Source organism: Trichosurus vulpecula, chromosome 3 (assembly GCF_011100635.1).
Source record: "Trichosurus vulpecula isolate mTriVul1 chromosome 3, mTriVul1.pri, whole genome shotgun sequence".
In the NCBI taxonomy this organism is placed as follows: Eukaryota; Metazoa; Chordata; class Mammalia; order Diprotodontia; family Phalangeridae; genus Trichosurus; species Trichosurus vulpecula.
This window is the reverse complement of record NC_050575.1, coordinates 220,686,767-220,702,985: the sequence shown is the minus strand read 5'-3', so window position 1 is coordinate 220,702,985 and position 16,219 is coordinate 220,686,767.

Here is a 16,219-nt window from a genome sequence, read left to right as displayed (position 1 = left end):
AGAGAGAGAGAGACAGAGAGACAGAGAGAGAGAGAGAGAGAGAGAGACAGAGACAGAGACAGAGACAGAGACAGAGACAGAGAGACAGACAGAAAGAGAAAGGAGAAGAAAGGCAGTGATAGACACAGTGACAGATTGACAAAGAGAGATTCAGAGAGACACCAACAATGAAATAGAGGAAGAGATAGAGACACAGACCCAGAGAAGTGGGAAATGCAGAGTTATCATCTCAATAGTACTAGAAATAATCTGCTAGCTTTCTCTAGAAAGGAAATGAACTTGGATTTGTTATCGGAACAAGCCTTTGTCTTTGTTATGAGTCCCTGGTGAATCAGCTGGCAGTACAGTGGACAGAGTACTGGGCTGGAATCAGGAAGACTTGAGTTCAAATTTGACCTCAAACACTTACTAATTGTGTGACCCTGAGCAATAATTTAACTTCTTTAGCTTCAGTTTCTTCAATAGTAAAATGGGGATAATGATAGCACTTTCTTACCATATCAGGCAATATTAGTAATACGCTTAGCACAGTGCCTGGCACAGAATAAATATTTATTCCCTTCCTCACTCTTTTTACACATTCTTATGCATTGTCCCCTAAAGAATATATTTTAAAGTCCCTAAATTTAAGAATACCAAAACATTGAGAATTCTTGAACTCAATCAAGCATGCACTCTTTCACTAGAAAAAGAACATTCCCTCAAATGGGGACTTCTTTGAAAAGGAAGAGGGCCATCAGCAGATTATTTCCTTGAAGTCAATGAAAGGAAAACATATCAGATCTGAGCAAAAGACCTTGATAACTCCAACTACTGCTGTGACATGTCCAGATGGTGCAGACCCGGTGCAGAGGAAAATGGTGATTCAAGCCCATCAAATTTTGTTTACTTTTCTGACAGAGTCCAAACCACAGGGGGGTAATCTGCCCATTTTCTAGGGAAATAGGTATATGACTGTGGGAAAAGGGACTTACCAAAATGACAAATGGTTGTCCTGCTAGCAAACCAAAGTTTATTCCTTTCTAGGGAAGGGAGGTGGATAATTTGACCCCTTTATGTTTCTTTGTATGTCTATGTATTCTTGACAGTCCTTAGCATTTTGTGCATTTTCTGTATTGGGGGATTCCCTTATTATACATCAAATGATTGTGCAGTCGTTGTAGGCCCTAATATCCAATTTGTGGAAACAGACACAAATTATTCCTTAAGTATAGCAAGAAATTTTCCTGGAGATCTCCAAAAGCCAAACAGAGAAGATAACTTTTTGGCATCAGGACTGTAGGATCCAATCTGATCCAGGTGAACCTCATATGTTTTCATCAAATTAGTCAAACATTTTGAATCTTCCAACTGTATAAACAAGGCTATTCTCTAATGAAGTGATAGGGTTAACAGTGCTCTGAGCTTGAGAAGATCAACAAATCTTGCTGAAACATTTGAGAATATGGTTTATGAAAGTGTGGACTAAGAATATGAAATAAAGCACAAAAGCCATTGACTTATTGCAACTCATTGGAAAATGTGTATATTAATTCTCTTTCCCATAAAATCAAAATTATGCTAGATACAGATATAATTTAATTTTCTGAGCTTATTTTCAATCTTCTAAGAAAGTCTTAATAAGAAAAACCCAGTAAGAGGTGAATTACATTTAAATTTATCTTGAACATCTGAAACTTCAGTATATTGGGCAAGTCATTTCAACTTTCTGAGTTTCTATTTTCTTGTCTGTAAAATGAGATGGTTAGACTAGATGACCTATATGGTCTTTTCTAGCCTTACATCAATGATTCCATGAAAATGTCACTGTAATGATTTTAAATCACAGCCTTGATTTACCTTTGTTCTTGAAGAGGATCAAAATGACATCACCATGCTAGAGTCAAATATCAGTGTGTCCAACTGTGGCTGATCAGTATGAGCTTGTAATGTTCTATCCCAGGTCAGGCACAAATAATCCATGTGAACACTTGTGGTGGGTTCTTTAAATTTGCATGTCTTGCATTTATTTTGAGCTATTTCAATTCTCCTTTGCTCATAGAGCACATCACCTTATCCGAAGTGGGCATATCATGCTGAGTAGTCCTATGTCAGTGTCTCCCATGTCACACAATCAATTCCAAAGTTCTTAAAAGAGACCTTGACACCTGCCTTGTGTGAGTTCTCATAAAATAGTCTTTTTGCCAAGTGTACATTTTGTATTCTAACAATGTGGCCAGCTCATCACAGTTGTGCTCTCTGAAGCAGTGTTTCAATGCTTGGCAGTTTAGTTCAAGTAAGGATCTCAGGTACCTTATCCTGCCAGGTGATCTTCAGAATCTTCCTAAGACAACTCAAGTCAAAGAGATTCAGTTCCTGGCATGACGCTGGTATGTTGTCCAAATTTCACAGGCATATAACAATGAAGTCACCACAACGGCTCTGTAGACTTTCAGTTTGGTAGGCAGTCTAATGCCTCTTCTCTCCCATACTTTCTTTCAGAGTCCCCCTAACACTGAGATAGCTCTGGCAATGCATGCATCAACATCATTATCATTGTGTAAATTCCTGGAAAGCACACTACCAAGACAAGTGAATTATATTAATGTGAGGGAATGAAGAGCCTGAGTTGTTAAAGAGACCTGGACATAAATGCACTTTCCAAGATGATAAAATACATGACATCCTGCTCACTATGGGTCAAATTTAGGTAACATCATCAGAAACCTTATGTTTAATCTCAGAAATTTGGAAATGCATTTGGGAAAGATGATTTTTAATATAAGGTTGTCTTAAATGCATAAAGTTCTATAGGACAACAGCAGACCTTTGAATTATTTCTAGGAACAAGTTGACAGTCAGTGCAGCCTGGCTTGCTCTGTAGTATTCTATGGGCTGTTATATTCCTGCACAGCTTAAGTCACAGACTAAATGACTCCAAGTGAAATAAATGATCAATGCTTCTAAAGAAAAGTAAAGATACTTGCAAAGGGGCATCTGAGTTGTGTCATTGTCAAAGACTTAAAGACATATAAGGAAAAGAAGAAACTGGCACTTCGGTAGGTACCAGTTGCTTAACGTAGCAAACCAACACATACTGCAGGATCTAATAGATTTAAATAAGCCAAAAACTAGTGCCAAGGAAACCCTCAAAAGACTAAAAAGTGCAGTTAAGTAAGCCATGGCTATGTGGCTAAGCAGTCGGTGTCTGTTATTCCTAAGTAACTTCTTATTCCTAGTATCTTTTTCCATTTCCCAGGGTACAGAGGAACTATGGTCAAAGGGCACAGAGTGCTAAATTCAAAGGTAGGAAGATCCAGGTTCAAATTTGACCTCTGGTATCTAGTTGCTTTATAACAGGAACAAGTTCCTTATTACTGTTCCTGAGTTTTCTCAGTAAAATGGGGATAATAATACCCATCTCTAAACCATCTCTAAGGGTTGTTGTTTTCAGTCCTAAATGCAATGATGTATGTAAAGTTCCTTGTAAGCTTTGAAACACTAAATAAATGTCAGATGTTTTAATTACATGCTTTTTCTCCTAAGTAGGATTTTAAGGAGTCTCCTACTCTACTTACTGTATTACCTCTATTCTAAAGCATGATCATTACCCTCACAGAAAAAGCAACTTGTCTTGGCACAAAACATATTTTTCTTGTGGAAACTTGTTCTACTAGGAATGCTGACTTGGAAAAATGTGCAACAGTATTCCCTATCACAGAATCTTTGAATTGGAAGGAACTTTGGAGGTCATCTAAAACAACTTTCTGTATAAGTGTAGGAATCTTTTCCAGAGTATTTCTGACTGTTAGAGGCAGGTAGGTGGTAAAATTGACAGAGCTCTAAGCCTGGAGTCAGAAAAGCCTGACCAGATTATTATATGATCTTATATGTTATGCTCCCCATGTTATCCTCTCCATCCTTAACTCATATGACTCCTCCCTACACTCTATATAGCTAGGTGGCGTAGTAGATAAAGAGCTGTGTTTGGAGTCAGGAAGAGAGGGTTGAAAACCAGGCTCAGACACTTAATGTGTGACTCTAGGCAAGTAACATGACCTGTTTGCTTCAGTTTGCTCAATGTAAAATGAGCATACAATAGTATCTATACTCCAAGGTTGTTGTGAGGATTAAATGAGATATTTATAAAGTGTTTAGCAAAGAAGCATCTAATAAATGTTTGTCTTTCCTTCCTGGTTACCAAGATTTTGCTTGAATGTTTTTAGTAATGGAGAATCTTCAAATGAAATGTTCTTTTGCCTCTTCCCTAAAATATTTTTTCTAAGGACAGAGGATGAAGGTTAAGGATATGAAAGTTAGCTCTACACCAAATATGCAACCCATGCCATTTGTCCTTTGCCTTTGTAATATCTCTTGAATACACCCCCTTTTGTCACTTGACACTATCACCACCATAGTGAATGTCCTCATCACTTCACACCTGGACTATGGCAGTAGCCTGCTAATGAGTCTGCCTGACTCAAGTCTCTCCCCATTCCAATCCATCCTCCATTCATCCGCTGAAGTGATTGTCTTTTTTTTATAATTAATTAATTTATTTTTAGTTTTCAACATTCACTTCCATTAGATTTTGAGTTTTAAATTTTCTCCCTCTCCCTCTCCTCCCCCCTCCCCAAGACAGCATGCAATCTAATATGGGCTCTACTTATACATTCATATTAAACATATTTTCATATTAGTCATGATGCAAAGAATTAGAACTAATGGGAGGAAACTAGAGAGAAGAAACAAAATAAAACAACAGAAGAAAAGAAGAGCTAATAGTATGCTTCCATCTGCATTTAGACTCCAAAGTTCTTTCTGTAGCTGTAGATAGCATTTTCTATCATTAATCTCTTGGAAGCATTTTAGATCATCGTAATGCTGAGAGAAGCTAACTCTGTCAAAGTCAGTTGTCACTCAATGTGGCTGTTACTCTGTATAAAGTTCTCCTGGTTTGGCTCATTTTACTCAGCATCAGTTCATATAAATGTTTCCAGGTTTTTCTGAAGTCCGCCTGCTCATCATTTCTTATGGAACAATAGTATTCCATTACTCATATCCCACAACTTGTTCAGCCATTCCTCAATTGGTGGACATCCCCTCAATTTCCAATTCTTTTCCACCACAAAAAGAGCAGCTATAAATATTTTTGCACATGTGGGTCCTTTTCCCATTTTTATGATTTCTTTGGGATACAAACCTAGAAATGGTATTGATAGGTCAAAGATTATGAAGTTTTATAGGCCTTTGAGCATAGTTCCAAATTGCTCTCCAGAATGGTTGGATTAGTTCACAATTTGACCAAAGATGCAATATTCTTCTAAATTTCCCATATCTTCTCCAACATTTATCATTTTTCTGTTTTGTCATATTAGCCAATCTGATAGTTATGATGTCACACCTCAGAATTGTTTTTCATATGACTAGAGATACCTTTAATGTTGACCATTTATCAGTTGGGGAATGACTTGTATTCTTATAAATTCAATTAAGTTCTTTATATATTTTAGAAAAGAGGCTTTTATCAGAGACAATGGCTATAAAAATTGTTTCCCACCTTTCTGCTTCCCTTTAATCTTGGTTGCATTGGCTTTTTTATGCAAAAACTTTTTCAATTTAATATAATCAAAATCATCCATTTTGTATATTCTAATATTGTCTCCCTTATTTGGTCAAAAATTCTTCCCTTCTCTATAGATTTGACAGGCAAACTATTCCTTGCTCTCTTAGTTTGCTTGGAGTATCAGTCTTTATTTTTGAAGTGTTATTTTTATTTTGTTAATAATTTATTTATTTTTAGTTTTCTACATTCACTTCCATAAGTTTTAGATTTTCTTCCCCTCCCTCCCCTCCTCCTCCCCAAGATGGCATGCAATCCAATGTAGGCTCTACATAAACATTCTTATTAAACATCTTTTCACACTAGTCATATTGTATAGAAGACTTAGAATGAATGGGAGTAGCTATAAGAAATAAAAATGTAAGACAAAACAAAAGAAAATAGTCTATTTCAATCTGCATTGACTCGCTATATATTTTTTTGATATGGATGGCATTTTCCATTTTGAGTCTCTTGGAATTGTCCTAGGTCCTTACATTGCTGAGAAGAGCTAAATGTATTAAAGTCAGTCATTGCTCAATGTTGCTGTTACTGTGTACAATATTCTCCTGGTTCTGCTCGGCTCACTCAGCATCAGTTCAGACAAGGTTTTCCAGGCCTTTATAAAGTCTGCCTGTTGATCATTTCTTAGAGCACAATAGTATAACATTACATTCATATACCACAACTTGTTCAGCCATGCCCCTTTGGGCGTAGTTTCAAATTGCTCTCTAGAATGATTAGGTCAGTTCACAGCTCCACCACAAATACAATAATGCTCCAATTTTCCCACATCTTCTCCAACATTTATCATTCTCCTGTTTGGTCATGTTAGCCAAAGTGATAGGTGTGATGTGGTACCTAAGAGTGGTTTTCATTTGCATTTCTTTAATCAATAGTGGCTTAGAGCATTTTTTCATATGACTATATATAGCTTCAATTTCTTCCTCTGAAAACTGCCTGTTCATATCCTTTGACAATTTATCAATTGAGGAATGCCTTGTATTCTTGTAAATTTGACTCAGTTCTCTATATAGTTTAGAAATGAGGCATATATCAAAGAAATTAGTTGTAAAAATTCTTTCCCAGTTTTCTGCTTCCCTCCTAATCTTGGTTGCATTGGCTTTGTTTGTGCAAAACCTCTTCAATTTAATGTAATCAAAATTATCCATTTTGCATTTCTTGATGTTCTCTGTCTCTTGTTCGGTCATAAATTCCTCCATTTCCATAAATCTGACAGATAAACTATTCCTTGTTCTGCTAAATTGTTTATAGCATCAGTCTTTATATCAAAATCATGCACCCATTTTGACTGCATCTTGGTATAGCCTGTAAGACGTTGGTCTATGCCCAGTTTCTGCCATACTATTTTCCAGTTTTCCCAGCAGTTTTTGTTAAATAGTGAGTTCTTATCTTAGAAGCTGAAGTCTGGATTTATCAAAAAGTAGATTTCTATGTTCATTAACTATTGTGTCTTATATATATATATATATATATATATATATATATATATATATATATATATATATATATATATATATATATAAAACCTATTCCACTGACCCACCACTCTATTTCTTAGCCAGTACAAGTAGTATTGATGACTTCTGCTTCATAATCCAATTTAAGTTCTGGTATGTCTAGGTGACTTTCACTTGCATTTCTTTTCATTAATTCCCTTGATATTCTGGACCTTTTGTTCTTCCAGATGAATTTTGTTATTGTTTTTTCTAGCTCTATAAAATAATTTTCATCATTTTTATTATATTAGCTTGGCCTACCCATCAGGAATTACTATCTTTTCTGATTATTTAGATCTGACTTTATTTTTGTCAAAAGTTGTTTCAACAATCCAGCTAGCAGCTGCTGTGAGGGTATAAAACCAACAACAACAAGCTCATAGAACACTGCAAGCCCAGGTCCTTTTCGTCTGCTTTACTAAGGAAAGCAATGTTAAGGGGTTAACAATCTTAATTTATTCCATCATACAAATATCATTTACTTAGTTCAGGGGAAAAAAATCAGTACCCTGAATTACAGACCAAATACAGTTTGTAGTTATCAACATCTGAGTATTCAGCCGGGGAGCTCATTATAATGGCTGGCCCAGAGTCACCCACCACTCCTGCTGTGGCTCAGAGCTCAGAGAGATATTGCTAACTTCTGCACTTATATATTCTGTTCAGGGCCTGGAGGGCCCTGACTTCACCCAGGCTGGGCATGGAGAAATTCTGCACCCTCAATATCACATCAGATAGAAATCAATGACTCCCAATTGTCTCAGTGCTGAGAAATACAAAAACATCCCACTTTATCTGCCCCATTCAAACAAAGGCCAGAATCATTGAAGGTCAACAGCAAAAAAGTCCCACCTTAATTACTATTACAAAAGTGTTTGTAATTGTGTTCATATAGTTCCTGGGTTTGTTTTGGCAGGTAGCTACCCAAATACTTTATAATGTCTACACTAACTTTAAAAGGAATTTCCCTTTATATCTCTTGCTTCAGCCTTTGTTAGTAATATATAGAAAGGCAGATGATCTATGTGGGTTTATTTTATATTCTTCAATGTTGCTAAATTTGTTTATTATTTCAAGTAATTTTTTCACTTGATTCTATAGGATTCTCTAAGTATACCATCATATCTTCCACAAAGAGTGATAGCTTTGTTTCTTCTTTGCCTATTCAAATTCCTTCAATTTATTTTTCTTTGCTTATTGCTAAAGCTAAAATTTCTATTACCATATTGAATAACAATATTGATGAGGGACAACCCTGTTTCACCCCTAATCATATTGGAAATGCTTCTAGATTATTCCCATTACATATAACGATTACTGATAGTTTTAGGTAGATGTTACCTATCATTTTTAGGAACACTCCATTTATTACTATACTGTCTAGTGTTTTTAGGATGAGTAGATGTTACATTTTGTCAAAAGCTTTTTCTGCATCTATTGAGATAATCGTATAGTTTCTGTTAGTTTTGTTGTTGATATGATCAATTAGGCTGATAGTTATCCTAATATTGAACCAGTCCTGCATTCCTGTTATGAATCCTACTTGGTCATAGTGTATTATCCTTGAGATAAGTTGCTGTAGCCTCTTTGTTAATATTTTATTTAACTTTTTTTTTACATTTATGTTCTTTAGGGAAATTGGTCTGTAATTTTCTTTCTCTGTTTTGGCTCTCGCCAGTTTAGGTATTAGCACCATACTTGTATCATAAAAATAATTTGGTAGAACTCCTTCTTTGCCTATTTTCTCAAACAGTTTATATAGCATAGGAATTAATTGTTCTTTAAATATTTGATAGAATTTACTCGCAAATCCATTTGGCCCTGGAGATTTTTTCTTAGAGAGTTCATTGTTGGCTTGCTCAATTTCTTTTTCTAAAATGGGGTTATTTAAGTGTTTTATTTCCTCTTTCATTAATCCAGGAAATTTATGTTTTTTTGTAAATATTCATCCACTTCATTAAGATTGTCCAATATATTGGCATAGAGTTGGGCAATATATCTCCTAATTATTGTTTTAATTTCCTCTTAATTGGTGGCGAATTCACCCTTTTCAGTTTTAATGCGGCTAATTTGGTTTTCTTTCTTTTTAAAATCACATTAACCAAGAGCTTATCTATTTTATTGTTTTATTTATTGTTCATAAAACCAGCTTGTAGTTTTCTTTATTAGTTTAACAGTTTTCTTGATTTCAATTTTATTAATCTCTCCTTTGGTTTTCAGAATTTTTATTTTGGTATTTACTTGGGTATTTTTAATTTGTTCTTTTTCTAGCTTTTTTTTAGTTGCATGTCCAATTCACTGATCTCCTCTTTCTCTATTTTATTCATGTAAGCATTGAGAGATATGAAATTTCCCCTAAGAACCACTTTCACTCCATCTCATAAGTTTTGGTATGTTGTATCATTGTTGTCATTCTCTTGCATGAAGTTACTGATTGTTTCTGTGATTTGTTGTTTGACACACTCATTCTTTAGGGTTAGATTATTTAGTTTACAATTAATTTTAGTCCATCTTCCCATGGCCCTTTATTACATGTAATTTTTATTGCTTCATGATCTGAAAAGGATGCATTCAATATTTCTGCCTTTCTGCATTAGATTGCAAGGTTTTTATGCCCTAATACATGGTCAATTTTTGTGTAGGTGCTATATATCACAGAGAAAAAGTTATATTCCCTTTTTTCCCCATTCAATTTTCTCCGGAGATCAACCATATCTAACTTTTCTAAAATTCTATTCATCTCCTTAGCTTCTTTCTTATTGATTTTGTGGTCAGATTTATCTAGTTCTGAGAGGGGGCTGTTCATGTACCCCACTAGTATAGTTTTGTTATCCATTTATTCCTGTAACTCTTTTAACTTCTCCTCTAAGAATCTGGATGGTATACCACTTAGTGCATATATGTTTGGTAATGATATCACTTCATTGTCTCTGGTACCTTTCAGCAGGATTTAGTTTCCTTCCTTATCTCTTTTAATTAGATCTCTTTTTGCTTTTCTTTGGCTGAGATCAGGATTGCTATTCCTGCTTTTTTTTTACTTCAACTGAAGTATAATATATTCTACTCCAGCTTTTTACCTTGCTCTCTTTGTATCCCTCTGTTTCAAATGTGTTTCTTATAAACAACATAGTGTAGGATTATGGTTCTTAATCTGCTCTACTATCCACTTCCATTTTATGAGGGAGTTCATCCCATTCACATTCACAGTTAGGATTACTATCTGAGTCTTTTTCTCCATCTTATCCCCCGCTCATTTACGCTTTTCCCTCTCCTTTCCCCCTTTCCCTCCTCACTAGAGTTCTGCTTTCAAGCACCACTGTTACAGGCCGAGTTAGAGCCGAGCCCTGCCCTCCTTGGACCTCCACCCCCAGGGGCCTGCTGAGATATGGGTGGAACCAAGAGGAAGGGTCTCGCCTTGGTTGTCTCCCTAGCAATTCTAGGTCTTTGTCCGGACCTGCTTGAGCACATGGAACTTCCAGCTCTCTGTCTGGACTTGCCAGAGGACATAGAACTTCTTTGCCTGGACTGCCTGACCAAAGGGAGCTTCGGGTTAGCCCGGGAAGAGAAGGGGAGGAGAGTAGGTGGAGTCGGGGTGGTCCTAGTACCCAGGTGTCTTGATTTTACCTGTTCTTTCACCCATGTAACCAAAGAATGTACCTACGTGACTAAAGATATAAAAATGCTGCTTGCTGAAATAATAAAAGTAGTCATTCACCACCTTTCGGCCCCGCCCCATACATTGTCCGCAAGATCAGGACCTTTGCTAGGCAAAGGCCTGGGTCTTGGGGGGATCCCTGAGTTGGTTGCAAGGCTGGGGATTCGCAACACAACACCTCCCTCAGTCTGCCCTTCTTTCCATCACCCCTCTCCCTTTTTTTTCTCCTTTCCCCTTACTATTTCTTCCCTCCCTTCTAACCTCCTCCTTTTTCCCCCCTTTCCTCTCATACTTCCTACAGGGTAAGTTAGATTTCTATGACTGATTATATTATTCCCTCTTTGAGCCAAATTTGATGAGAGTAAGATTCAAACAGTACTCATCTCCCTCCCTTCTTTCCCTCTAATATAATAGATTTTTTTGCTGTTTGATGTGATGTAATGTACCCTTGTATGTCTCCTCCTTTCTTATTCTCCTAGTACAATCCCTTTTCAACACTTATTAGGTTTTGATCATCACAGCAACATCAACTTAGTCAACTTATACACATACCCTCTGTCTATGTATACACCTATTAAATATCATAATAATGATACAGTTCTCAAGAATTATACATGTCATCTTATTACGTAGGGATGTAAACAGTTTGCCCTAATCAATAACATGCTGTTGTTGTGATTGTTTTCCTTCCTGTTTACCTTTTTATGTCTCTCTTAAGTCTTGTATTTGAAGATCAAATTTTCTGTTGAGCTCTGGTCTTTTCATCAGGAAGGTTTGGAACTCTCCTACTTCATTGAATATCCATCTCCTTCCCTGAAAAATTATGCTCAATTTCACTTGATAGTTGATCCTTGGTTGTATTCCAAGCTCCTTTGCCCTACAGAATATTGTATTTCATGTCCTCTGATCTTTTAATGTAGAAGCTTCAAGGTTCTGAGTAATCCTGTGATTCCATGATATTTAAATTGTTCATTTCTGGTTACTTGGAGTATTTTCTCTTTGACCTGGTAATTTTGGAATTTGGCTGCAATATTCCTTGGTGTTTTCAATTTGTGATCTCTTGGGTGATCCATGGATTCTTTTGATGCCTATTTTACCTTCTGGTTCTAGTACCTCAGAGAAATTTTCCTTGATGATTTCCTGAAAGATGTTGTCCATCCTCTTTTTTTCATCATGGTTTTCAGGTAGATCAATGATTTTTAAATTGTCTTGCCTGGATATATTTTCCGGGTCAGTTGTTTTACCAATGAGGTATTTTTTTCTATTTTTTCATTCTTTTTTTTCAATTTGACTGATTTTTGATATCTTATAGAGCCATTAGCTTCCACTTGCCCAATTCTACTTTTTAACAAATTGTTTTCTGCTATTAGATTTTGTACCTCCTTTTCCATTTGGCCCATTTTACATTTTAAGGAGTCCTTTTCAGTGAGTTTTGTGCCTCCTTTTCCATTTGGCCAATTCTACCTTTTAAGAAGCTGTTTTCTTCAACGTACTTTTTCCCCCTTTGCCAGTTATATTTTTTAAAGACTTGTTTTCTACAGTCAATGTTTGTCCTTCCTTTTCCAAGCTATTGACTTTCTCTTGCATACCTCTCACTTCTTTTCCCAATTGTTCTTCAACTTTTCTTATTTGACTTTTAAAGTCCTTCTTGCACTCTTCCAAGAATCCTTTTTAAGCTTGAGACCACTTCATATTCCCCTTTGAGTTTTCAGATGTGGGTATATTGACAATGTTGTCCTCTCCTGAATTTGTGCCTTGATCTCCCCTGTCTCCATAGTAAGAACCTATGGTCATTGTCTGTTTCTGGTTTTTGCTCATGGTGTTTTCCTATTTATGACTTTTAAAGGTGAGCTCTCCTGCTGGAGCACAGGGGGCACTGACCCAAGGTTTTTGTGCTGAGATCCTGGGATGGTGTCTGTCTTTGTGTGCTGGGGCCTAAGGTATTGGCAGCTCGAGGCTGTAAAGGCCTGGCAGATTACCTGGTGCTGAGCTGGAGTCAGCAACATTGGATCTCAGGGTGGGGGTGGGGGTTCTGGCCCCTGTGAGATTTCTGCTCACCCAGGATTTGTACTTCAATATTTGGCTGCTGGAGGATGTTTGCTACCCTAAAGCTGTGTCTCCTAGAGTTCTATTTCCTGGAATTATGCTGAAGCCCCAGGAGATTTGGATGTTGAAAAATACTGGCTAAGTGGTAGTTTTCTGAGCTGGTGTCTACCAGTTTCCCTGCCTGTGCTGATGCACTCAGGGGTCCTGGTGTTGGCACTTGCATGTTCCACCACGTGGGGCTCAGGATCTCCCCTGCTTTGCTGAAGTGTGGCTTTCTGGGATGTCTCCTGTCCTGTATGCCTCCTCCTCTCTCAGAGTGAAAAGGGGCCTTTCCTGTTAAATCCCCAAACTTCCTGTGCTACAAGACTGCTGCACCCCACCTTTCTTCTATCTCAGCTATTCAAGAGTTTTTCCTAGCTGATATTTTCTGGTCTTTTAAAGGTCATTAAGGGAAGTTGAGAGCGACTTAATTCTTCCTCTGCCATCTTCGCTCCCAGACTGAAAGGGACTTTAAAAGATAATGTTCAGGACACATTATAAACACTGTAATTGCTTCTGTATTAGGAAATTTTTAGCATCTTCTGATTATCTTCAGTCTCACTGAGCTGCCACTGCCCATACTTTAATCTCATCATAAAAGTACTTTCCTATTTTTATGAATTAATGGAGGAAAATGATCATTATGGTAGTTTGTTGGAACCAACTTTAAAATAAGAGATCTAGCTTCTATTTTTGCATTAGCCATTATTTATATGACTTTAAATAAATTACCCTATCTCCCCAACTTAATTTTGTCTCCCATAAAAGTTGAAAAGAGTGGTAGACTACATCATCAATATAGTCTCTTCCTCCTCTAAATGTGAATTCAAGTATATATTTAAATTTGGAACAATAGGCACAATTTCTTATGTTTAAGAACAGAAATATTCAGATCATGGAATCATGAATATGAGATTTAGAAGATATCCTTTAGGTCATCTAGTATAATGTATTTTCCAGTTGATGAATCTTCCACAGGTATGAAATAAATAATTATCAATAACCAAGTAATATTGAGGTCATCCACCTCCTTTTACACTTCACCATCCAAAAACCACCCTCTGTAGGTTATTCAGGCAGCCTCCAAAGGATAGGGCTGATGATGAGACAGGGTTAATTTTCTCCTCAGTCTTGGCTAGGACCCCACCCAACTAGAAAATCTTATAAACAGAAGCCAATCTAGGAAAGTTCTTGCCCTTAGAAAATTAGTGCCTGCCTTTGGAACCTTCCATTAGAATTTAGGGTGACTCAGTTTGTGAAGGGGAAAACCAGCCAGAGTAGTCTGGGCCGAGATGGTTGCTTTTGTCCAGATTGCTGCAGGTGACTGAGTCTGATGATCAGGTCATGTTCTCAGCAGGGGAAGGTGAAGAGGTTTTGCCCACCTCCTCATTAATATGTCTACAATCTCATTGATTGTTAACCAGTCAGAGTTCATTTACACCCTCAAGTACACCCTCTATTCCAAAGACTTTTTAAGCATTCAATTTTTACCCTGGGGTGTCTTTAGTTTATGAGAGAACACCTCTGACTAAAATCTATTAATTATTTGCTAGCCATAATTAATAAATTTATTATTAATTTCCCCAAAACTGTGTCTCTTGGACTTTTCGTTCATCATAGAAAACTGGTTTAGAAGGGGGTAGAGCCAAGATGGTGGCATGAAAACAGGGACTTGCTTGAGCTCTCCCCCAAATCCCCCCAAACACCTGTAAAAATAATTTTAAACAAATTCTAGAGCTACAGAACCCATGAAATGACAGAAGGAAACAAGTCTTCAGCCCAGCATGGCATGGATGGGTGCTGAGAAGAGTCTATTGCACCCATCTGTGAGCAGAGCAAAGCACAGCATGGGCCACATCAAGACCGATTAGGCCAGAGCAGATCTGGCAGAGAAGGCCTCAGGGCCCAGAATCACTGAGCTGTGGCAGTATCCAGATTTCTTAACCCACAAATGTCAAAGACAACATGGCAGGTCAGTGGGAAAACTGTTGGACCTGGGAGAGAGGAGGGAGGGGTCCAGCCCAGCTCTAGGATGGTAGAGGTGGCCATATGAGTGGCAGTGGCAGCAGCAGCAGCTTCTAGAGCTCCAGGCCCACAGATGGTTGGGGGGAATCAAGCACTGATCAGAGTGGGAGTTCAGGGATCTTTTTTGCTGGCACTGAGGCAGGATTCTCTTGCTTTACCATGCTTGGATCTGGGTCACAGTCCTTGTTGGTGGTCATTCAGGGAGGAGGAGCACTGTAGTGTTAGAACTTGTGGTGGCTGTGGAGAGGGAGTCCTCCTGGTAGTTACATGGCAGAAAGGAGTGCTGGCACTCACAGACCAGAGCACACCACCTCAGAATAGAAGTTGCTGTGAAAACAGTAGTGCAAAACCCTTGAAGCTTGGGGCAGAGCAATCTTCACTCTGGAAGCAGCCATACCTTGACCAAGAGCTCAAAAGTCAAGTAATTCACTGGGAAAATGAGCAGGCAGCATAAAAGGACTCAGACTATAGAATCTTAGTTTGGTGACAAAGAAGATCAAAACATACAGCCAGAAGAAGTCAAAGAAGTCAAAGATCCTACATCAAAGGGCTCCAAGAAAAATATGAATTGGTCTCAGGACATGGAAGAGCTCATAAAGGATTTGGAAAATAACACAAGAGAAGTAGAGGAAAAATTGGGAAGAGAAATGAGAGTGATGCAAGAATATCATGCAAAACAAGTCAATGATTTGCTAAAGGAGACCCCCAAAATATTGAAGAAAATAACACACTAAAATAGAATAACCCAAATGGAAAAAGAGGTCCAAAAAGCAAATGAAGAGAAGAATGACTTAAAAGGCAGAATTAGCCAAATGGAAAATGACGTCCAAAAGATCACTGAAGAAAATAATGCCTTAAAAATTAGAATAGAGCAAGTAGAAGCTAGTGACTTTGTGAGAAATCAACAAATTATAAAATAGAACTAAGGTATGAAAAATGGAGGCAATGTGAAATATCTCATTGGAAACCACTGACCTGGAGAATAGATCTAGGAGAGATAATTTGTAAATTATTGGAATACCTGAAAACCATGATCAAAAAAAGCCTAGAAGTCATCTTTCAAGGAATTATCAAGAAAAATTGCCCTGATATTCTAGAAACAGAGAATAAAATAGAAATTGAAAGAATCCATCAATTGCCTCTTGAAAGATCCCAAAAAGAACAGTCCTAGGAATATCGTAGCCAAATTCCAGAGTTCCCAGGTTAAGGAGAAAATGTTGCAAGCAGCCAGAAAGAAACAATTTGAGTATTGTGGAAACACAATCTGTATAACACATGATCTAACAGCTTCTACATTAAGGCATCAAAGGGCATGGAATATGATATTCCAGAGGTCAAAGAAGCTAGAATTAA